The 24745-nt window shown below is 39.7% G+C and overlaps 1 protein-coding gene and 1 pseudogene across 5 annotated transcripts in view; one reads left to right on the top strand and one right to left on the bottom strand.

Moving 5' to 3' along the window:
- The window catches only part of Fhit (fragile histidine triad diadenosine triphosphatase), a 1459653-nt gene that overhangs the window by 592834 nt on the left and 842074 nt on the right, over positions 1-24745 (top strand). The window lies entirely within an intron of this gene.
- Positions 18550-18593, bottom strand: LOC117706377 (U7 small nuclear RNA; annotated as a pseudogene).

The raw sequence follows: 24745 nt of genomic DNA, 5'->3' as shown, positions 1-24745 counted from the left end.
CATCCACTCTAGAAGGTACTACTCATGGATAAAGTTTGAAATCGTCCCTATGCTGGGGTCCACTGTGGAAGGTACTATTACTAATCTGGGGGTCCAGGCCTTTATAATAAAGCTAGTTGAGCAGAGACTAGGGAGCAAGCCAGTGAACAGTGTTCTTCCACAATCATTGCTCCAGCTCCCACCTGAGTTTCTGCCCTGATTTTCCCCAATGACGCTACTTGGAAATGTAAAGTAAACCTCCTTTCCTCCTCAAGTTGCCTTTGGTCTCAGTGTTTGTCACAGCAACAGAAAGAAAACTAGAACATTGCCTGTGTTCTACATTCTCTCTTTCCTGCCATTCCCAGAGCCCCTGGGAAACTGATTTTTGTTGTCTCCAGTATTTTGCCCCTTTCAGTATATGATACACTTGGAATCATGTACTACACAGCCTCCTAAGGGTGGATCCCAACACATTGCAATATAAAGAGAGAGTTCTTCCCTGCTGTCTGGGATGACATAGCTCATTTTCTGTTAGCATAGCTAAGTAACCAGTGGCTGTGCCTAGCGAAACACATTTATTCAGTTATCCACTCAAAGACATCTTGGGTACTTCCAAGTGTGTATGGTTTTGAAAAATGAAAATCTCCTTTAAACACCTGTGTGTAGTGTTTTGCATAGTCTTGTTTGTTTTCAGGTCCTTAAGATAAATACTTTGGGCCATGATTGAAAGATTGAGTACATTTAGTTTGGTAAGAAACTGATCCATGGATGGGTCTGAAATTCTTCCATGCCTGAGTCCATAATTAATATGGACATTGTTTTGGATTTTGCTTTCTATTTGATACATAGTAGCACATCACTGTTTTAACATATAATCCCTAGTAACATATATTACTGAATATACTTTTCTATGCTTGCTTGTTAATTGTATATTTTCTTTGGTGAGAAGCTGTGCTCAAGCCTTTTGCTAACATTGAATTGATCTGGGTGTTGTCTTATTAAATTTTTAAACTGTTTATACACTTTGGGTAGCAGCTCTTTATCTGGTATGTCTTTTGTGTATGTTTTCCTAGCTCTGTGACTTTTCTGATGCCCCCTTGACAGGGTGTTATCTCTACATACATTTTTTTTATTTTATGAAATAAAGGTCCAACTCATGTTTCTTTCATGAGAGTTGTGCCTTTAATTTTAATTTTGTCTTTGCCATAATGCCAGGCCTGTGGTCAACCTTCATCTTCGATTATCATCTATGGCTTTAATAATTCTGTATCTTATTTCTAGGTCTCTGACCCATTTTGAGATAAGTTTTCCAAAGGTGTAAAATGCATATACATATGTGTGTGTGTGTGTGTGTGTGTGTGTGTGTGTGTGTGTGTGATTTTTGCAAATAAATGTCTATCTTTCTAGCACTATTTGTTTAAAAAGACAGTTCTTTACTAGGTGGTGTTGGTACACGCCTTTAATCCCAACACTCAAGAGTCAGAGGCAGGTGGATCTCTGAGTTCAAGGCTAGTTTGCTATATGTAGTGTGTTCTTTGGCAGCCAGAGTGACACAGAGAAACCCTGTCTTGAAAAACAAACAAACAAACAAAAAACCAAAAACTATCCTTTCATGATTCAGTTGTCTTTGCCCCTTTCAAAAATTGTTTGACTATGTTTTCTTGGTTTTATTTCTGGTCTCTGTATTCTGTTTCTCTGTTTTATACCACACCATCTTGATTACTGCAGTTTTAGTACCTGTCAACATGAGTAGAATAGCTTTTGCCACTGTATTCTTCTCATTTGGCATTACATTGGATGATGTGAATCTTCTGAATGAGTTTGTTAATATCTACAGAATAGTTCTCTAAGGACATTCTTATTAGAAATGTATTCAGTTCATAGATCAAATTATCAAGATGAATAAAAAATAACTAAATATTTTTTACTGTAGACGATAAAAATATTTTTTATTTCAAAATTGAATTGCTTATTTTAGTATATAAGAAAATAACTGACTTGCCTATAATAACATTGTATACCACAACCTTGTTACAATTGTTTATTGGTTACAGAAATTTCTTCCTTGTATAATTAAACTGTTAGAGAATAATAAAAGCAGATTAAACTGATAGAGGATAAGATGGGCCCAGCACATTTGACCATGTCAGAGTTACTGAGTGGGCAGAAGTGCTGTGGCACCAGGTGTGACTCTTGTGGTTTGTGCAGCAATTTGTTATTTTCTTTACTTACATTTGCTGATGTGCCATCCAGAAATAAACACAATCAACACCAACATATCTGGGATGAGTTTGTACGGAGTTTGTTGCAAGTAAGTCCTATGACATCCAATCAAGTTGTAGTATATGGTGTATAAAACATTGTCCCTGGTTACTACACAAAGAAGCAAAACATAAGAAATAGAAGACTTTAGTGACAAAGGAATTAGTGAACCACAGACACATCAGTTTCAAGGAAGAAAGCAGACTGTGCTGAGTATTCAACTCCTGGTGACTCAGTAGGCAAGAATGAAGATCTCATCTCAACAATTGCAGGACTCCCAAACAATGGATTCTTCATCTCCTTTCCTTCTCTACTGTCCTCCTGTCCTCCACTCCTCTCAGAGGCAGCCTTTCCTCTGGAGCATGTGGTCTAGAAAACCCTACAGGGAAATATGATTATTCTTGATGCCTTTTCAATGCAAAGAGTTTATCTGTCTTTTATTATGCAATCGTATCTTGTTTGTATGAGAGTTCTCCAAGATGTCTTTCCTCTATAAAAGTCTTTAGACGGTAGAAATTTTTATATATGTATATTTAAATGTGTCTTACACTATCTGGCAGAGTATCAGGTATGTAGTCGGTTATATTAAAATATTTGTTTAAAGAATTAATTAATTATATGACTTAAAGTATACTATAACCAATGTAATTTACTAAGTAGGTGAAGTGGACCATTACTTTTCTGTGCTCTGACTAATGACTATAACCAAAATGAGTATCCCATTTAAATATCTGATTTATTTCAGCTTTTAACTGCTGCTCTTTACTATGGTAGCCTGATGGTTTGCACTGGCCATTAACTTTCTGTCTAGAGTAATGAAACGGTCGTGCGTGCTTGGTGCATTCAATCCTGGGAGGCCATTTCCTACTGATCCTACCTGAAATGTCTGAGAGTAGTTGAATGGCCCCTCTAGTGACTCGAGAATACCGTGGCGAATGACAGATTACTGGTGCCTAATAATGTGTGATTCGTAAATGACTGTTCTGTGCTTTACTTCCATCCTTCCAGGAAGGTTAGATTATTCCCAAATAGCAGATTGCCATATGAAAATGCCAATGTTTACTCTCTGTTGATCCAAGGTTACAATTCAGGAACAGTCATTTGATATAAAACACATATTCTTTTTTTATAGATCAATAACTAGTTAGGAAGAATGGCTCCCAAAGGTGCCCTGTTATGGGGCTACCCTTCAGGTCCAATAGGGTAGATTGAACAAAGAATTTCTCTGCTGTCAGTCCACACTATTGCATGACTAGAGTAGACGCTTCATTGTACTGGGGCTCCTGGGTTGATATGTTTTATGTCTCAGGACAATAATTCCATGTTTTCATAGTGATATTAAGGAAGAAGTTCAATCAAAATCAGGTCCTGTCTGCTAACTTCTCAAAGTGCCACTGCTCAGTTGACACTTTCCTTTGCGAGGAGTTACAAAGGCAGACACATCTCACCAGTCTTCATTTTTTTACTTGTTCATTTCAATGTGCAGATGGTTCCTAACATCCAACCCTCCCCACCCCACCCCCAACTCCCCATCCCTCACTCCATCTGACACCCATTGTGGTTGCTTGTGAATGCTGCTGTTGCTTAACTTGCTGGCTTCACATCTTTGCCTCTCTTGCTCCCCAGCTCATTCCCATCCCACCCCACCCACCCCACCCCAAGCCTACCCCACCCCAGCCCCACCTTATTCAACACCCACCTCACCCCCAGCCCCTACCCCCCACTTCTCTCTTTAAAATCATGAGGACTCCCTGGCCCCTGATCATCTCTGTTGTGTGTACTTTGGCACTAACTCCAGGTCTGACCCTGTCTGCAGATCTGTGTGTGCTGTTCTCCCCGAGTCCAGGATTTCTGTTTCCTTAACATATGGCCTGTTCTCCCCTTTGCTGTGTTGTATGCAGCCATCACCACCAGCACTTTGTCCCTTCGAGTCCCTCCGTGATCTGCCTCATGGCAAGGAGGGTATGAACCACCTAACCCTGATGTTTGCCAGAGTGTTTCTGTAAGGCCAATTGTCTGGTCAGAAGAGGTGTTTCCAGCTTGGGAAAGGAGAATGAGAGGCAATGGGGAAGAGAATTATGAAAGAAGTAAAGCATAGGAGAAAGGAGGAGAGTGAAGAACATGAAGAGAGGATATAGGAAGGAGGGCTAAGTAGAGGAAAGAAAAAAGAAAATGTGGTCACATAAAAGCTCCTTTGCATTGCAAAGCTACAGTTTCCTTTTTTCTATGCTAAACATAATGACCTCCCATCACTTCCTACCAAGGGCTATATCACCAATAGTGTACTCTGGGGACCAAGCTTTGAACACACAGGCCTTAAATAACACTTATTTAAACCACAGCACCTACTTATTGGCTCCTTTATGGCCACTACTCCTCTTTTTTTCAGCTTATTAGCAGACCATCCTTCCCATCTTTTGCTGTGTGGCTCCCCTATGGTCAGTCTCAGTTTGCTTTCCCAGACAACACTACAAATAGCATTCATCCAGTACCATGTGAGACTACCAGATGCTACAGTTGACCAAAATTTAATCTGAAGATATTGGAGAATCTTTTTTATACTCTATATGGGAGGAGGTAAGAAAGAAATTTCGAGGGGGATTAAAAGTCCTTCCTAATTTTAAAAGCCATATCTTTGCATATAGAGTCTCATTCCTATTCTACATAAATAATGCTCCTGGGATATTCTTGGTTTTTTATTGTACAAAGAACAGCAAGGACTCCACAGCTAGCTGCATCGAGCTGGGCATTCTCAATTGTTTTCATCATTCAAGCCAAGTATGAAATGTTGCCAGCAGCTACAGAGATGCAGTCTTTAGAGGCCTTTGAAGACTGTATGGCACAGTTAGAAGGGTTTTGTGATGGATTAGTAATGTCTGTTGAAATGAGGAGGTACGGGTAGTGGTCTTCATGCTAAGTATTTGTATTTCTGCTCTGAAAATTCTTCCAAGAGTATTTCCATTGGGCTTAGTGGGACATAAAATGAAAGAAAGAAAACATGAAGGTAGGATGCGGAGGTTGTGGGGGTTGGACTGGAGATCTGGAAATAGTTAGAGGAGGGATATAAGTAAATTTGACCAAAATACATTATATACAGGTATGAAATTGACTTCTTCTCTCTTAAGTGGCAAAGATAGCCCAGTCAGCCATCAGGCAGAGAGGTCTCCCTAAGTTTGGGTAACAAGGCAGAACAGACATAACATTGTAAAGCCATTTCTTTGGGAGAGTATCACTTGGCCCAATAGTTGGGAGTCAGGTAAGTAACAGGGGTATCCCAGCATGAGCTCAGAACACAAAGAATGTCAGAATCCAAGATGCAGTGAAGGTACAAAGTAAGACAGTGGGTATGTTTATGTGATTTCTAAAAACAAGAGTCAAAAATATTCCCCTTCTCCCACTGTACACCTATGGGTAACTTTTCCTGACTACCACTGTGGTGTATGAACAGAATCAGTTCAAATGTTGAGGAGAGTAAGTCCAAAGGACTAGTCTGTGTGTTCCATTGAAGCATCTTTAGCTAGCTTCCTTCTTTGTGAGAGAGACAATGATATTTGATGAGTTGCTCTTTATATGTGCTGTAGTATAGGTCTGGAGGTTGGGGCATCTTTATCATTCTGTATATTGAAGTTATTCACAAATGGGAAAAATCCTATGCAAATTCAGATCTCCCTTTGTGATAGACCATTAAACAATGGCTTCTTTCCTCACCTTATCCTAAGGGCCACATCTTTCCATAACATCCTATTATATAACTTCCGTGGCTTTGGACCAAGCCAGCTCATTCAGTCAACAGGTTCTCCAGTGCAGGAGTGAGGATTAAAAAGAAAAAAGATGATTAAACAACATTGTAGCATGACCCCAGTCAGTTCTGAGGCTGAAGGCTGAGGCGAGTTTATTTTTTCCCAATTTGCTTTTAAACCATTTTAATTACATGCAAGCATTTAGGTCAGCTCTAGGTTGAGAAACTAACAATACAGTAAATGCAAATAGTCAAGGAACAAACAAGGCAATAAATAAAGTCCCAGGATCATTCCCATGATCACTGTTTCTAAGGGCTCATCAGGATGACAAAAATATCTGAGCCTACTTCCCCATCCTAGTCTACAGTCATATTCAAGCCTGAAGCCTAAGACTCCTGTTCTAGCCTAAGACTTGGATTCCTGACTGAAATTATTCTCTGTTTTAGCCTAAAATTAGATTCCTGCCTGAACTTACTTCCTTGTCATGGCATTCCTGTCTAAAGCCCATTTCCTTGTCCTTGGCCAATGTCAGATTCCTGCCAAGCAGCCCCAAAAGCTCCCCACAGGCTTTGTTTGGTTTGGTCTATCAAAAATACCTAATTGGGAATGTTTTGATTTAAAAAAAAAAATCCCAGTTCTCTTTTTGGTTAAAAAAGTGAAAAGAAAATAAAACGGGTTTTGTGTTTCAAATTCAGCCTTCAGTTTTATGTCTCAGGTAGCCAGACCTACCTTGCTTGATCTAATGTATGAATAATATGCTTGAACAATGAATCATTTAGAAGACTGGACCGTGCTAAAAGAGACTGAATTCCTAGCAGCTGAAGGAGCATCAAGATCCCTTGGTTAGCCTCTCTGACAGCATCTCATTTAGTCTTTAGGCAACAGCAGAGTAGCTGCTTGAACTATTTCATGGAGGAGGAAATGAGGCCACCCAGCATGTATCTAAAAGCCAGATGAGAGTCATGGTCTCTCTGCAGTGAACCTATATTTCATCTTTTTTTCCAGGCTTCCTCCTTACAGAGGAAGAAGCTCTCTAGACCAACTCAGGAAGGGGTCATGATGTTACCGCACAGCCAAAATGACAGGAAAGACTACACAAAGCAAGCTCCCAGAAAAAGATCTCTTACAAACTTTTACTACCTAAAAGAGTATAGGCAAGGTGCTTTAATCTTATTAGTGGGGTATTAAAATGTACCTTAGGTATCTGAGCCCTTTCTGACAGGCACTCCATGGGTCCTTAACAATTTCTCTTGTTGATTCTGTAATTATCCATAATTGTTTCTTTAAGAACGTGAATGAGGTGAAGCTCTTCAAATACTTGCACAAGACTTTGGAACAGGAAGAGCAGATTATCAAATCTCCTGAAATACCAAGGTTCCTTAATGCTGGTATACCATACCCACAAAGGGTCTGTGTGGAAACATGATGGTCTTGCCTTTGATGGGAATGAGTCATTCCCTTCTCCTGCATGCATGTGCTCAGTTTTCTCCATTGATGTCTACATTCCTTAGAATTAAATACCCAAGTCTTTAGCAAATAGAAACAATGTAAGTCATCAAAGGACTGTGTAGCTATTTAAATGAGTCATGGGATTATTTGGCAAATGAAAGTGAATGCAGACATATCTTGCATAACTTCCACTTGGCAATCAACAGATGTCTCTCACAGTTCTCCCTGTGCAATTGCACAACAATGGTTCAACCTAAACAAAGTACTAGTCATGTAGAAGGGTCTGGAGTCCTAACACAAATAAACTAAAGCTCATGTGCATAAATATAATGAAGCAATAATGCATGTTATTTACTCATACAGTGGCTTGCTACAGCTGTATTCTAGCTGTTTTGTGATAAAATTAAAGAAACCGATTAAATTCCAATTATCTGGTTAGATACAGATCAGATTATAATGACAATTAAAATCAGCACAGAACAACATATTCAATCAGTCTACTTTTTCTTCTGCAAACAGTGCCTTATTAGAATAAAATTATTTATTTTACACTTGTACACTTGAGTAGGCAGTATGTTACAATGGCAAGTACAATGGGTTTGACTCCATCAGGATTGGAGGAGCTTTACTCTGGTTGCAGTCTAGGAAAGGAGACCGTTACTGAAGATCCCAGGGCTGGAGCAACATGAAGGACGAATAAATAGAACTAAGTAGTTGTGCTGCAATATGGATGGCTAGATGCAATGCTATCTCCTCATGAGGAGATTTGGAAGCAAAAGAATTTAATATACGTTGTTTCCCCAAGTGGCATGAAGATCATCTGTTTTTCTCTGACACAGTTGGGCCAGGTCTAGCTATGACTAGCTATATTTGTCAGCTTTGTGTTCCTATCATGAAATACCAGAGAGCATTTGGTTCTGAAGAAAAAAGGTTATTTGGGCTCATGTTTCCTAGAAGAAATGGTATAATATTGGGTGGCTCCATTGATTTGGGCTTTTGGAGAAAGTCATATAATCAAGGCTAAAGGGCTCACTATGAGAGCAAGAAAACGGGAAAGAGAATCTGGAGTCTGTTGTCAAGGCATGACCTCAGTTCTCTGGTGAGGAAGCTCTAAGACCCACCTCCAAAGAGTCCACCATCTGTTAGAATTGTCAGCTTTTGACACATAGGCCTCTGGGGGGACATTTAACATCCAAACCAAGGTGAGTGTGGTGGTTCACATCTGTAATCCCAGCACTTGTGAGACTCAAATAGAATTATCTCCAGTACAAGGCCAGTCTGAGCTATTGGACAGGAACCTGACTGAAGGAGGTTCGTGGAAAGGGATTATGGAAAAAAAAAATCCACTAATTCTGCTTCTATTTTAACTGAGAAGGCATGTTACCTACTGTGAATAGAAGGGAAGCAAACAAAAAATTTTAAGAAAAGACACTAAAAATTAACTCAAAGTTTTTAGTGCCTACTGCTCACAAAACTGAACCTGACACCAGCAGCCCCGTTGGTAGAAAGCCAGGGGGTTCAGTGTTATCTGTAAGGTACCATATGTAAACTTTCTCTCTAGTGTCATAAAAGGCATTGGGACAGAAATTAAATAGAAATAAGTTCTTGCCACTCACCTCTATATTACCTACTACTCTGTATAATATTCATAGTCTTTAGGGTATGAGGTTCCACCTATTGAATCTTTACTTAGCAAAATTACCTCAGGGGTTGTGGATAGAGTGACCACATATGTTAAAGGCAATAAGAAGTATTTGCTTCAGGCCAGAGCTTCAGGAGAGATTAGTCCCTTTAATCTTGAGGGTCATAATTAGAGAGACTGGTTCCTGCCCCTAATTTTTCTCTTGTCTCAGATGGCCTACTCACAAGGGTCTGCAGTTTCAACTCCAAGGGGAAGTTCACGCTTGGTACCAGTATGACCATAATTATTTTATGATTTACTTTTAATTTTACTTGTATGTCTGTGTGGCCACACACTAATGAATGCAGGTACCCACAGAAAGAATAGGTTTTGGGTCCCCCAGAAGTGGAGTTACAAGGAGTTGTAAGCTACTGGGCAAGGGTACTAAAAGAATTTGAATTTAAATTCTGGTCCTCTGGAAGAGCAACAGGGGTACTCTTAACTGCTGAGTCATCTTTTCAGTCCTTGAATTCATCATTTTTTAAGAAGTGGGTGATAGGACAGGAGACCTCAAACTGCCTATTCTAATACTGTTAAGGTCATTTGAGTCACTCCTCTCCTTCACGGGAAATAAAATAAAAATCTGTGAAAAGTGTTTCAAACCTGTACAAACTTCTAGAGGTGGATTTATGCCTTTCCAGTCTGTGATCCAAAGGTCACAGTATTGAATTTACCAAATTTCATTAGTTTCAAGATAACATGAATTATAAAATATACTAATAATTTAATGAGTTATTAGGAAAAATTAAAAGCACTACATTAAGTATGCACATCGCTGGAAAAGAGCTCTCATTTATAGAACATTAAAATGTGAAGAGAAATGATCATTCTGTGATTTAAAATTTTACTTACTTTCATCACTTGGAAATTATCTTGTTTCTCTAGTGTTTTACCGCTTTAGACATCTCACTATTACAGGGCAGTTTATCAGTTCACGTGACTCTGACATCGCAAAGCCAGTTAGGAACATGGATCATTTGTGATGTAATTTTTTTCATTTTTATATTCCTTTCTTCATTAACCTAAGGAGGAAAGAAGTAGAAAACAAAGAAAGAAAGAAATCGGGCAGATGGTGACCTTGTGGGATTTTTACAGCATCAAATTCCTGTTTGGCCCTTTTCTTCAGGGGGAATCTGCTTGATGACAAGGAAAAGATGAAGAATTCAAACTCCACACAGGCAGCTAAAGTAAAGCTGAGATTTTCCTTGGATCTACTATTATCTTTTTCTTCATATTATAATTTTTATTAGATATTATACTTATATTTCAGATTTTATCCCCTTACTCCATTCCCCCCATCACCTAGGAACCTCCTATCCCATCTGCCCTCCTGCTTCTATGAGGATGTGCCCCCACCTACCCCCACACTCCCACCTCTCCATTCTTGAATTCCCCCTCCCCCCGCCCCCGCCTTGGTGTTCAGGCTTCATGGGACCAAGGACCTCCTCTCCCACCTATGCCCGACAAGGCCATCCTCTCCTACATGTACAGATGTAATCATGGGTACCTCCCTATGTGCTCCCAGGCTGGTGGTTTAGACCCTAGGGAGTTCTGGTTAGTTGGTATTGTTGCTCTCCTCATTGGGCCACAAACCCTTTCAGCTCCTTCAGTCTTCTCTCCAACTTCTCTATTGGGAATCCCTTGATCAGATCAGTGAGCATCTGCCTCTGAATATGTCAGACTCTGGCAGACCTCTAAGGAGACAGCTATATTAGGCTCTTGTCAGCATGCACTTCCTGACATCCACATCAATGTCTACCTTTGGTGACTGCACATAGGATGGATACTCAGGTGGAATTGTCTCCAGATGGCCCTTCCTTCAGTTTCTGTCCCACACTTTGTCTCCATATTTGCTCCCTTGAATATTTTGTTACTCCTTCTAAGTAGGACCGAGGCATCCACACTTGGTCTTCCTTCTTCATGAGCTTCATGTGGTCTGTGAGTTGAATCTTGGCTATTTCAAGCTTTTGGGCTAATATCCACTTATCAGTGAGTAAATACCATATGTGTTCTTTTGTGATTGGGTTCCTCACTCAGAATGAAATTTTCTAGTTTCATCCACTTACCTAAGAATTACTCGAATTTATTATTTTTAATAGCTGAGTAATATTCCATTGTGTAAATATACCACATATTTGGTATCCATTCCTCTGTTGAAGGACATCTGGGTTCTTTCCAGCTTCTGGCTATTATAAATAAGGCTGCTATGAACATAGTGGAGCATGTGTCCTTGTTATATGTTGGAACATCTTTGGGTATATGCCCAGGAGTGGTGTAGCTGAGTCTTCAGATAATACAATGTCCAATTTTCTGAGGAACTGCGAGACTGATTTCCAGAGTGGCTGTACCAGCTTGCAATCCCATCAACAATGGAGGAGTGTTTCTCTTTCTCTACATTCCTGCCAGCATCTACTATAACTGGAGTTTTTTGATCTTAGCCAGTCAGACTGGTGTGAGGTGGTATCTCAGGGTTGTTTTGATTTGCATTTCACTGATGGCTAAGGATGTTGAGCATTTCTTAACGTGTTTCTCAGCATAGTTTCCTCAGTTGAGAATTCTTTGTTTAGCTCTGTACCCCATTTTTAATAGGGTTATTTGGTTGTCTGGAGTCTAATTTCTTGAGTTCTTTGTATATATTGGATATTAGCCCTCTATCGGATGTAGGATTGGTAATGATCTTTTCCCAAACTGTTGTTTGCCGTTTTGTCTTATTGACAGTGTCCTTTGCCTTACAGAAGCTTTGCAATTTTATGAGATCCCATTTGTCAATTCTTGATCTTAGAGCATAAGCCATTGGTGTTCTGTTCAAAAACTTTCCCCATGCCCAGGTATTTGAGGGTCTTTTCCACCTTCTCTTCTATTAGTTTCAGTGTATCTGATTTTATGTGAAGGTCCTTTATCCACTTGGACTTGAGCTTTGTACAAGGGAATAAAAATGGATTGATTTACATTCTTCTACATGCTAACCTCCTGGTGAACCAGCACCATTTGTTGAAAATACTGTCCTTTTTCCACTGGATGGTTTTAGATCCTTTGTCAAAGATCAAGTTACCATAGGTGTGTGGGTTCATTTTTGGATCTTCAGTTCTATTCTATTGATCTTCCTGTCTGTCACTGTATCAATACCATGCAGGGGTTGTTTGTTTGTTTGTTTGTTTTTTAATCACTATTACTCTGTAGTACAGTTTGAGGTCAGGGATGGTGATTCCCCAGATGTTCTTTTATTGTTGAGAATAGTTCTCTCTATCCTGGGTTTTTTGTTATTCCAAATGAATTTGCAAATTGTTCTTTCTATCTCTATGAAGAATTGATTTGGAATTTTGATGGGGAATGCATTGAATCTGTAGATTGCTTTTGGCATGATGGCCATTTTTACTAAATTAATCCTGCCAATCTATGAGCATGGGAGATCTTTCCATCTTCTGAGATCTTCTTTGATTTCTTTTTTCAGAGATTTGAAGTTCTTGTCATAGAGATCTTCACTTGCTTGGTTAGATTCACTCCAAGATATTTTATATTATTTGTGACTATTGTGAAGGGTGTGATTTCTCTAATTTCTTTCTCAGCCTGTTTATCCTTTGAGTAGAGGAAGGCTACTGATTTGTTTGAGATGATTTTATATTCAGGCACTTTGCTGAAGTTGTTTATCAGGTTTAGGAGTTCTCTGGTGAAGGATTTACGGTCACTTAAGTATACTACCATATCATCTGCAAATAGTGAAATTTTGACTTCTATCTTTCCTGTTTGTATCCTTTTGACTTACTTTTGTTGTCTAATTCCTCTGGCTAAGACTAGGAATAGGTAGGGTGAGAGTAGGCAGACTTTTCTTAGTGGGATTGCTTCAAGTTTCTCTCCATTTAGCTTGATGTTGGCTACTGGTTTGCTGTATATTGCTTTTACTATGTTTGGGTATGGGCCTTGAATTCCTGATCTTTCCAAGACTTTTACCATGAAGGGATGTTAAATTTTGTCAAATGCTTTCTCAGCATCTAGTGAGATAATCATGTGGTATTTTTTTCTTTGAGTTTGTTTATGTAGTGGATTACATTGATGGATTTCTGTATATTGAACCATCCTTGCATCCCTGGGAGAAAGCCTACTTGATCATGATGGATGATTGTTTTGATGTGTTCTTGGATTTGATTTGTGAGAGTTTTATTGAGTATTTTTGCATCAATACTCATAAGAGATATTGGTCTGAAGTTTTCTTTCTTTGTTGGGTCTTTGTGAGATTTAGGTACAAGCGCAATTATAGCTTCATAGACCGAATTGTGTATTGTTCCTTCTGTTTCAATTCTGTGGAATAGTTTGAAGAGAATTGGTATTAGGTCTTCCTGGAAGGTCTGATAGAATTCTGCACTAAAACCATCTGGTCCTGAACTTTTTTTGGTGGGGATACTTTTAATGACTCCTTCTATTTCTTTAGGAGTTATGGGACTTAGATGGTTTATCTGCTCCTGATTTAATTTTGGTACCTGGTATCTGTCTAGAAAATTGTCCATTTCATCCAGATTTTCCAACTTTGTAGAGTATAGGCCTTTGTAGTAGAATCTGATGATTTTTAAAAATTTTCTCAGTTTCTGTTGTTATGTCTCCCTTTTCAGTTCTGATTTTATTAATTTAGATATTGTCTCTGTGCCCTTTGGTTAGTCTGGCTAAGGGTTTATTTATCTTGTTGATTTTCTCGAAGAACTAGCTCCTAGTTTTGTTGATATTTTGTATAGTTCTTTTTGTTTCTACTTGGTTGATTTCAGCCCTGAGTTTGATTATTTCCTGCCGTCTACTCCTCTTCTGTGCATTTGCTTCTTTTTGTTCTAATGCTTTCAGGTGTGCTGTCAAGTCGTTAGTGTATGCTCTCTCCAGTTTCTTTTTGTAAGCACTTAGAGCTATGAGTTTTCCTCTTAGCACTGCTTTCATGGAGTCCCACAAATTTTGGTATGATGTGTCCTCATTTTCATTAAATTCTAAAAACTCTTTAATTTCTTTCTTTATTTCTTCCTTGACCAAGTCATCTTTGAGTAGAGCATTGTTCAGTTTCCATGTGTATGTGGGCTTTCCATTGTTTTTGTCATTATTAAAGACCAGCCTTAGTCAATGGTGGTCTGATAGGGTGCAAGGGATTATTTCAATCTTTTTGTATCTGTTGAGGCCTGTTTTGTGACCAATTATATGGTCTATTTTGAAGAAGGTACCATGAGGTGCTGAGAAAAAGGTATATTCTTTTGTTTTAGGATGAAATGTTCTATACATATCAGTTAAATCCATTTGGTTCATAACTTCTGTTATTTTCACTGTGTCTCTGTTTAGTTTCTGTCCCCATGATCTATCCATTGCTGAGAGTAGGGTATTGAAAACCCCCACTATTATTGTGTGAGGTGCATTGTATGCTTTGAGCTTTAGTAAAGTTTCTTTTATATATGTGGGTGCCCTTGCATTTGGGCCATAGATATTCAAAATTGAGAGTTCATCTTGGTACATTTTTCCTTTGATGAGTATAAAGTGTCCTTCCTTATCTTTTTTTGATTACCTTTGGTTGAAAATCAATTTTATTTGATATTAGAATTGCTACTTCAGCTTGTTTCTTGGGACCATTTGCTTGGAAGATTTTTTTCCATCAGTTTATTCTGAAGTAGGATCTGTCTTTTTCACAGAGGTGTATTTCCTGTATGCAGCAAAATTCTGTGACCTGTTTATGTATCCAATCTGATAGTCTATGTCTTCTTATTGGAGAATTGAGTCCATTGATAATAAGAGATATTAAGGGAAAATGATTGTTGCTTCCTGTTATTTTTATTATTAGAGGTGGAATTATGTTTGTGTAAGTATCTTCTTTTGGGGTTGTTGGGAGATTACTTTCTTGTCTTTTCTAAGTTGTAGTTTCCCTCTTTGTGTTGGAGTTTTCCATCGATTATCCTTTGAAGTGCTGGATTCTTGGGAAGATATTGTGTACATTTGGTTTTGTCATGGAATGTCTTGGTTTCTTCAACAATAGTAAAGAGAGTTCTGCTGGGTATAGTAGTCTGGGCTGGCATTTTTGTTTTCTTAGGGTCTGTATGATATCAGTCCAGGATCTTCTGGCTTTTATAGTCTCTGGTGAGAAGTCTGGTGTAATTCTTATAGGTCTGCCTTTATATCTTTCTTTACCCTTTTCCCTTACTGCTTTTAGTATTTTTTCTTTGTTTTGTACATTTGATGTTTTGATTATTATGTGACAGGAGGTATTTCTTTTCTGGTCTAGTCTATTTGGAGTTCTGTAGGCTTAGTGTATATTTATGGACATCTCTTTCTTAAGGTTAGGGAAGTTTTCTTCTATAACTTTGTTGAAGATATTTATTGGCCCTTTAATTTGGGAATCTTCACCCTCATCTATACTATTATCCTTAGGTTTGGCCTTCTCATTGTGTCCTAGATTTCCTGAATGTTTTGGGTTAGGAACTTTTTGCATTTTGCATTTTCTTTGACAGTTGTGTCAATGTTTTCCATGGTGTATCTTCTGCACATGAGATTCTGTCTTCTTTCTCTTGTATTCTGTTGGTGATGCTTGCATCTATCACCCCTGGTCTTTTTCTTAGGTTTTCTATCTCCAGGGTAGTCTCCCTTTAAGATTTCTTTATTGTTTCTACTTCCATTTTTAGATTGTGGATGGTTTTGTTTAATTCCTTCACCTGCTTTGTTGTGTTTTCTTGCAATTCTTTAAGGGATTTTTGTGTTTCCTCTTTAAGGGTTCCTATCTGTTTACCTGTGTTCTCCTCAAATTCTTTGAGAGTGTTATTTATGACCTTCTTAAAGTCCTCTAACATCATCATGAGAAGTGATTTTAATTCTGTGTCCTGCTTTTCCAGTGTGATGTGGTGTTCAGGGCTTGCTATGGTGGGAGAACTGGGTTCTGGTGATGCCAAGTAACTTTGGTTTCTGTTGTTTACATTTCTGCACTTGCCTTTAGCCATTTGGTTAACTCTAGTGCTACCCTCTCTCACTGGTTCTGACTGGGGACTGTCTTTCCAGTTATATTGCTTGTGTCGGAACTCCTCAGGGTCCAAATGTCTCTGTGATCCTGTGATCCTGAACTCCAGATGCTCTGAGTACAGTGGCTCCTCTAGGATGTCTCAGAATATGGTGTCCTCACAGTAGCAAACCAGGTAGGTGTCCGATGCTCTGGGTGCAGTGTCTTCTCTAGGATATCTCAGGATAAGGCGCCTTCACCGGAGCAGACCAGCTAGGTGTCAGCTGCTCTGAGTGTAGTGACTCCTCTAGGATGTCTCAGGATATGGTGACCACTGCTCTGAGTTCAGTGGCTCCCACTGCTCTAAGTTCACTGACTCCTCTAGCATGTCTCGGGATATGGTGTCTTCAAAGGAGCAGACCATTTAGGTGTCTGCCCCAGCCACAAGGACGTGGAGAGGAGTGGAATCGGGGTGGTATTCCGCAGGGGGGGGGGGGGGGGTTGGGTGCCTGGTGGGTCCTAAGAGAACCCTACTCCCAGTTGTAGCTCTGGGGCATAGGGCAGTGGGCAACTGATCTTACGCCTGCTCTGAGTTCAGTGGCCCCTCTAGGATGTCTCAGGATATGGTGTCCTCACGGGAGCAGACCAGCTAAATGTCTGCCCTAGCCATAAGGACCAGGAGAGGGGCAGAAGGGCTACTATTATCTTTATCTGTCTTTGAATATCTCTACTGCCTAGAATTATACTGAAATGAGTTGAACCATACCTCTGATGAAAACATGCAGCGGTTACCATTACCTGCGTGAAGATACTTTCTGAAGCCTAGGTCTACAGCAGGACATCAGTTTCTTTACAGCAAAAATTAGGAGTTACCTCCTACTTGCCACTCCTAAAAGCACCTACCTGTGCTGTAGTAGAGGCTGGTGCAGGGGACACGACAGATGAGATCATAGAACACATGAGGAAATAGAAGCAGAGAGCTTGAATATGTTCACCTCTGAGTCAGGCCAGTCAGTTCAGGCCTGCTTGGTTGAACTGCATTTATTAAGCACAGGCCAGTGGAAATGAAGAAGAGAGGTTGAGAGGGAAAGATGAGGAAAGTCTAGGGAGACAGGCTGAGAAAAATAGTGACAGAAAAACACAGAGATTGAGGAGGAAGAGAGAATAATATTAGTGAGAAGGATAGCAATAGACGGAGGGAAGGCGTGATCTGATGGCTGAGTTTCACTCTCTGAAGAAGAACAAAAAAGATGGATTTTGTCCTCTCTGGACCTCCTTCACAAGGACATAGAGTGCTCTGGATAGAGCTTTCCATACCCCTTATCCAACCCTTCATGGTGTGGGAGAATCACCTTTCTCAGTCTCACTGAGGCATGAAAGGGATGGAGGAAGGACAAGAAGTCTTGGGTCAGGTGTACAAGCTTATTGATTTTTTTTTTTTTTTTTTTTTTTTTTTTTTTTTTTTTTTTTTTTTTTTTTGGTCAAGTCTGCAAGAGGGTATAGGCATTGCCTCCTAACTATCTGTCCAGTACCTTGCTATCCTCACCCAACCCCCAGTTTTCATAGAAACCTTGTTTTCTGGCCTACTGCTCCAGGTGTCTCCCTTCCTCCTTTCCCCCCCACCCCCCATCTCTCTGTCCATTTGCATCTGTTTCTGCAGTACTAAAATGAGTACAGAATCACAAACAACAAACATAAAGTTTTAATGTGTGACTGAGAAAAGAGTTGGTGAAGTGACAGAGTGAATGGATGGATTATTTGACAATGTGGAAAACCCATTTATCAGACATGTGCACAAGGAAACTGTGATTCTGGCACCCACTCAGTGCCCAGTGAATATTCAGCATTTCTGCTTCCTCGGTTAAACATAATAAATCTCCATCATTTTGATGAATTTCTCTTAAAGTAAACACCATTATCCCAACTCAGGAGGAATGAATAGTAACAATACTCTATATTGGAGGCAGGCTGTGGAACAATCTTTACGTTCATAATACATATGATATAGGATAGTCTCTTTCATAAGGAAGATTTCTTATGTCCAGAAGAACTTATAAGCAAGGAACATAAGTATATGCTCTTCTTCATAGATTGGTAAGTGAGTCTTGCCCCCTTAGGATCATATGAAGACGACCAGGACACATGGCAACAACACAAAGCTCCTATTTTTGAAATCTGAAATATTTACATCATCATAAAGAATAAAGAAATGTTGGTTTCCACCTTGTAGAAGGGTTGTCCTGTTCTTTATAGTGTGGTTATTGATGATGCCTTGGCTTGGAGCGGGGGTCCTGAGGAAGGGAGCAGCAGAAGAAAAGACTCAAAGTCAATCATGAGCATAAGCTGACAGCTCTGTGTTCTGCTTGAGACAGTTCTCTTCTCAAGACAGTTTTCTGCTAGAGACAGCTCTCTCTCGTCAGAAAGAATTCGAAAAGCTCTCTGGATAGCTCATGGGTTTTTAAACCAAAGTGAAAAGAGCTGCTAGAAAAAAATTTTGGGGTTTTCCAACCCAAGTCAGAAAACCTACTAGACAAAATTTGGAGGTTTTATGCGGGAAGTCAGACTTTTCTGACTTCGGGCATAAAACCTATTAGAAAAAAAAATCTTGTATTCTTCAACCAAAGTCAGAAAGCCCACCAGACAAACTCTAAAGAGGTATTGTCATAACTCTCTAGACAGCTATTCCCTGCAAGAGAAGCCCAGTCTTTTATTTACATACTAATTCAATTATTTACCCAGGATCCCTTTTGATTACCCCATGACTCTGCATTTTATGACCTTAGTCCCTTGATTCTTAGAAAGAGTACATTAGCTTTTAACAAAGCAAACAAACTCAGAGATTGGCCTGTGTTTGTAAGCACAAACAAATTTAGCTGGGTAGAATCTTGTTCTGAGATTATCATTCCTAGCATGCTTATCCCAGGGTGACTTTGAAGTCAGGAATCTGCCTTCATAAGCACAGACAGTAAGCTAGCTTGGTGGGATCTGGCTCTGAGGTCACCATTCCCTAAATCCCTTTATTTTCTTCCTTAATATCTATCAGACAAGCTGGTGCATAGTACAGCTGTCTCTGTTCTTTTAGATCCCTGACGACCCTCATAAAATTCATATTACATTCTTCTACTTTATATAGTTGAGAAATCATACATTCTTAAACTCATGCTTTTAGAGTTCTCTTACAAAAAAGAATAAGGTCAAAAATTCTCAAGCAGGGTTACTTCTGAAGTTGACAGAACACCCACTAGAAACATTAATGAGAGAGTTTACTGGGCAAGAATTTGTTTTCCTTTGTATATGATGCCTGGACATTTCTTTTCTGTCCTCCTGTCTCATCCTTTGCATCAGTATTTATATATTTCAGTCATCTCAGAATTTCTACGGGAGAAAAACAAAACAAAACCAGCATCACTCTTATACCCAAAGTGCTTGTGCTTACTAACTCCATCCATACACAGAACAGAGTTTTGATCAAAATTGTGTATGTGGTTACAATCTGAGACCTCCTTGAAACTGAAACCTGTTCTTTGATGAGTGTAATTTTAACACATGACACAGGTTGCAAAGAGATAAATGAATGGGCAATGAAGGCAGGGGATGGTCAGATTGAAACATAAAGATTTGGTGAGTAGAGGCCACACAAACTTGAGCTGTGTTGGTGTTTTCTCCTAGTGCCTTTTCAAATATGTTCTAATTTGCACATGTTGGGTCCTTAGAAGTGTGAATTGTTATTTTCTGGTGTCTGTCAGGTACAGCTTTGCTCTGGGAAGCTTAAAGTGTTTTATTCTATTGATTTTTTTTCTCACCAAAGCTGAACCATGTGTGATACATAGACATTTGTTTCCATAATCACTGTCAACAGTATAATTTTAAATTACTTTTATCACAATGGTTTCAAGGGATCACACCTTTAATTTGTGAAGCTAGCTCCTTAGAGCAGAAGCAAATAAAACCATTGTATATTATTGCTGAACTTTTAATTCATAGGCCTCAGTAGCAGGTCTATGGATGATCCCCAACACCCACCACCCCTTTCCTCTGTGTGCATGTCTGTGTAGATGGGCTGTGCTTGACATGTGCTGTGGAACACTATGTGCAGGACATGATGGTTACCTTCTTGAACTCTTAGCAGTTGTGATTGCTCAAAGGAGATCTACAAAAGTTTGGGCCAGTTAATTTTACGTCATGCGGGGGAGGTGCTCAAAATATCATACTCATCTCCAAGGATATATAGACAGTTGACAGTTAGTGAAAGAAAACTCTTCCTTCTGAAGTGTAGTTACCCAAAAGTTGCCCATGCTTCTGTAAGTAACCGCAATTAAGAGCACTGGTTCACTGAGCTACATTTGGATTTAGAATTGTTCCTTTGGTTCTGGTGTTGGTAGCCTACCTGGGGTGAGTAGATGTAGGGAGAAAAGGCACCACAAGAAGTCTCTGCTCTTCACAAGCAACCATAAGAAGTCTCTGCTCTCCATTTCTTCATTTACATTTTGACTCATACTTTTGTTCACCTCTGTTGTCCCTCTGACCCATATTAAACTTTACAACAAAATCCCATCAACTAGGCTCTAACATTCTCTGTTTACTCCCCCATGCCAGCTTTGGGGTGGGATAAGAATGGTATATTGGAATTCCCAGGGGTATTTTGAGGACTAATTGCTTTTGTTGACTCTGTTCCCCATGCCTAGTCATACGGGACATGAGCATATACCTTCTATGTCCTGCTCCATGCTGTTGCTACATGCTCCCACAGCTGCTTTCTTATTAGTGTAGGATCTGATTTTTAATTCAGGCTTGTTCTAAGGACAAGAAGTCAACTATCACTCAAAAATCATAAAATAAACCAAACCAAAACAGAACACCCATTATGACCAGTTGCAGAGTATATTTTGCTGTTGGTGTTGCTTTGAGATAGAGTGCCACCGTGTAGCTTTTCTTGGCTTGGAACTTAGTATATAAACCCAAGTTGGTCTGAAACTTACAGAGCTCTTACCTGCCTCTTCTTTCTGAGTGATGGACCAAAGGTATATACTGCCACAGCTGGTCCGAAGTATCAATTTAAACATCTCTTAAAGCACATTAGATAAAACACACAAAGTAAAATGGATAACAAAATAACAAAATTAATATTATCACCACAGAAATAATATGAAGACTATATACACACATACATGCATATATATACATATATGTATACATACTTGCTTCATAAATAGATGCATCAACTTTAATTTTAATTCAATACAGCAAAAAAATAAAGTATAATTCCAAGGATAATTGAAATTTATATATAGATGCTTCATCATAAAGCCTATTTTTACCTTAAAAGGCCTTTTTGAATGTTAATAAATATGAAAATTTAAAGCCTTCTAAACTTTCAACTAAATCAATTTATGTGTTAGAAGATGGCTCAGAAAAATGATGACTGACTTCATCACCCCCACCCCAGCAAGCAAACAAGCAAACAATTCTTCTTTCCTTCTTGTTGCTCACAGTATTTTTACTATGATGTTGTCTCTATTTTCTTGGGCCACTGTAACAAAAATATCAAAAGTAGGGTGGTTAAGAAACAGAAATGTATTTCTTGTAGTTTTAGACACTGAGAAGCCTAAGATATGAAGTTTCATGGAGGTTTATATGCCCTTTCAGATTTGGTTTTCCTGTGGTAGTGGGAGTTACAGCACTTGATGGGATCTATTTTATATAGATATTAATCTCATTCAAAGATGAAAGTGTAACTGTTTTGAAAATGTAATCTCCTATTGCTAAAACTAGTGTTGTTTTTCTTTGGATCCAACTTTAGTATTTTTACCGTGCTTTTCACCTTCCAGGATTACTTATTTCAACTTATCTCCTAGTTGGACACTTTTCATCACTCAACTTTTTTTTTTCCTATAAGAGGCTTGGGAAACTCTAGTCTAGAGATAATGTTTTGGAAGAACACTTGCCTATTACCTTCATACTGAAAGAACCAACTTGGGTGATAAGATATTTCTTATCCTAGAGACTTTGCTGCTCGACATGGGTGGTACTGGGAATATGGGAGCTAGTATGATTAATTGACTTGCTTTCTTCCTGAATTCTGTGGTAACAGTAGTTTCATCTGTGATGTCTGTATTAGTTGCTGTATTTCTGTTACTGGACCAAAATATCAGGACCAGAAGCAAATTAAAGAAGGAAGTTTATTTTGGCATATGCTTCCAGAGAGCTACAGTCCATCATGGCTGAGACACTGTGGCAGCAGGCACAGGAAATTTCATTACATCTTTATTCACAAATAAGAAAAAGGGAAAACAATCAGGAAGTGGAAAGAAGCTATAAGTCCTCTAGCATGGCTCTATCTCCTGAAAGGTTCCATAGCCTGTCTAAACAGTGCCAGCAACAAGGGACCAATTATTTCAGTACAAGAGGCTATAGAAAGATTTATCTAAATCTGATAGCAAAATCTATTCAGATACATTGTCATAAGTTAGCTATGGAGGACCACAAGACTCAAGATGAGGTTGTTACTCTATCCAGGGTGTTCCCAAATCCCATCTCCACCCAACCTAAAAGAGGGGATTTCCGCCCCTAGACCAAGCAGAGAGGGGCCACCCAGAACCCCCTCTGACTGGTGATCTGAACTCTTGCTTAGGCTTCGAGGCTAAGCACTGCAAGGAAATATAAATAAAAGTTAAAAATATGTTTCTGGGTTCCCTGAGGGACAAGCCTGACTGCATAGGGGTTGATGCCAAAAATATCCCCTCTCCAGGAAAACGACATCGGGATGGGTATGGCCTCATGCCTCACTGGATAATGACAGGAGGACCAGAGCCATTACAAGGTCCCCTTTAATTACTGGAGGTCAGGCCTCTATCCCCACCTTGGCAGGATTAGAATTGCCACAGCCACTCTCTCCTCCAGCCGAGCAAGATGTCCAAAGGAAAGAAGGCCAAGGGGAAGAAGGTGGCCCCGGCCCCCGCCGTTGTCAAGAAACAGGAGGCCAAAAAGGTGGTCAATCCACTGTTCGAGAAAAGGCCCAAGAACTTCGGCATTGGGCAGGACATCTAGCCCAAAAGAGATCTAACACGCTTTGTTAAGTGGCCCTGATACATCAGGCTGCAGCGGCAAAGAGCCATCCTCTACAAGCGGCTCAAAGTACCTCCTGCCATTAACCAGTTCACCCAGGCCCTGGACAGGCAAACAGTTACTCAGCTGCTTAAGCTTGCCCACAAGTACAGGCCAGAGACAAAGCAAGAGAAGAAGCAAAGGCTACTGGCCGTGCTGAGAAGAAGGCTGCTGGCAAAGGGGACATCCCAACTAAGAGACCACCTGTCCTCTGAGCAGGAGTCAATACAGTCACCACCTTGGTGGAGAACAAGAAGGCTCAGCTGGTGGTGATTGCCCATGATGTAGACCCCATTGAGCTGGTGGTTTTCCTGCCTGCCCTGTGTCGAAAGATGGAGGTGCCCTACTGCATCATCAAGGGAAAGGCCAGGCTGTGGCTTCCTGGTCCACAGGAAGACATGCACCACTGTTGCCTTCACACAGGTTAACTCGGAAGACAAGGGTGCTCTGGCTAAGCTGGTGGAAGCGATTAGGACCAATTATAATGACAGATATGACGAGATCCGCCGCCACTGGGGAGGCAACGTCGTGGGTCCTAAGTCTGGGGCTCGCATTGCCAAGCTGAAAAAGGCAAAGGCTAAAGAACTCGCCACTAAACTGGGTTAAAAATGTACACTTGGGTTTTCTGTACATAAATATAATTACAAAATTAAAAAAAAAAAAAAGAATTGCCACAGCCCTTCTTCTATACTTGGAGAAGGGAGGAGATGTCAGGGGCAGCCCTGCTTATACATTGAAGGCCTAAAATCAGCCATAAGCCTAAAATCAGCAATAGGCCTGACATACATGCCTGCTAACACAAAGTCTTGGGTCCCTGTGGAAAAACACTGAAACAGATGGCTATAAGCCAGCCTGAGTAGTCATAGACCTTGTAAATAGGCAGTCTTGGTGGATAGTACCAACTTAGTTAAAGACAAGTGAATCATAGGCAGAGTCATAGTGACCTGACTCCTGAACCTTTACCCAACTGATACTCTGTTCTGAAAGATATCTGTACTCCCCCTGAACACCTATGCTCCTGTGTCATCCACTTCCCCACATCTTGCATTTTTCTGTTTATAACCCCTATGTTAAAAAGTAAAAAAATTATGATTTGATAATAATAATAAAAAAAGATTTATCTATCATTTAAACCACCACAAAGATGAATGAGGTTAATTAGTAGGGTCTGCTGTTACTTCCCCACCCCAATACCTTATTGCTATAAGTGAACTGACATTTTCTTCACCTAAGGAACATACTGTATATGATAACTCAGCCTTCGCAGTTTATGGTTCAAAATTCTAGAAAAACTGATAATTTTGTTTATTATCTCTTTGAAATTTTTACTCTGTTTTCTGTTTGTGCTAACACATTCTTTGCATTTTCTTTTTTTATTGGATATTTTATTTATTTCCATTTCAGATGTTATACCCTTTCCCTGTCCTCCCCCCAAACCCCCTATCCTGCTTCCTTCTTCTGCTTCTGTGAGGGTATGCCCCCACCCACCCACCTGGGAGCTCTGGTTGGTTGGTATTGTTGCTCTCCCCATGGGGCTGCAAACCCCTTCAACTTCTTCAGTCTTCTCTCTGACTCCTCCATTGGGAA

Source organism: Arvicanthis niloticus, chromosome 3 (genome assembly GCF_011762505.2).
Source record: "Arvicanthis niloticus isolate mArvNil1 chromosome 3, mArvNil1.pat.X, whole genome shotgun sequence".
NCBI classification, from domain to species: domain Eukaryota; kingdom Metazoa; phylum Chordata; class Mammalia; order Rodentia; family Muridae; genus Arvicanthis; species Arvicanthis niloticus.
This window is presented reverse-complemented; position numbering and strand designations above follow the sequence as displayed.